The sequence below is a fragment of the Corvus brachyrhynchos genome, unplaced genomic scaffold, assembly GCF_000691975.1.
Source record: "Corvus brachyrhynchos isolate BGI_N302 unplaced genomic scaffold, ASM69197v1 scaffold279, whole genome shotgun sequence".
In the NCBI taxonomy this organism is placed as follows: domain Eukaryota; kingdom Metazoa; phylum Chordata; class Aves; order Passeriformes; family Corvidae; genus Corvus; species Corvus brachyrhynchos.
In genome coordinates, this window is record NW_008246060.1 from 7,670,359 (window position 1) to 7,670,884 (window position 526).

The following is a 526-nucleotide window of genomic DNA, read 5'->3' on the forward strand; positions in this document are numbered from 1 at the left end:
GCTTCTTCTTTTGAAAATTAACGTTGCAACAATCCTTTCTTTGACATGGTATAACTTAAATGCACCGAGAATTCTACTGCAAATAGTCATCATCTATCAGCTCTTTTCTGGTGCCTCAAACCCCATTTGGATGATGTTTTTGAGTCACAAATAACTGCAGCCAGGCAAATTATTCCAGTGCAAAACAAACCTTTAACATACAGTGAAGCAAATATTAAAGGAGCTAGCTATGGCCTCCAGTTGCAATTATCAATCCTGCCATGACTATCTTGGCTAGATCATACCCAGTTCATAAGGTGCACACCCCATTTCCTACTCCCCTGTGACTGTACCTGTGACTAGGAATGCATTATACAATACCAGACAGCTGCATTTCATTAGGCTGCTTGCATCCCTCTGGTTTACACTCCCAATTTAAAGCAAGCAGAGGTATAACTGGATTTAACCTCCAAATTCTGAGCAGGATTAATGGAATCAAGAAATAAAAGCACTCAAAGCCAAGTGAAATGAAATAAAACCATCTGGG

At 39.7% G+C, this 526-nt stretch overlaps 1 protein-coding gene across 1 annotated transcript in view; it reads right to left on the reverse strand.

Moving 5' to 3' along the window:
- The window catches only part of SH2D4B (SH2 domain containing 4B), a 60,453-nt gene that overhangs the window by 29,726 nt on the left and 30,201 nt on the right, over positions 1–526 (reverse strand). The gene's annotated exons all lie outside the window — the stretch shown is intronic.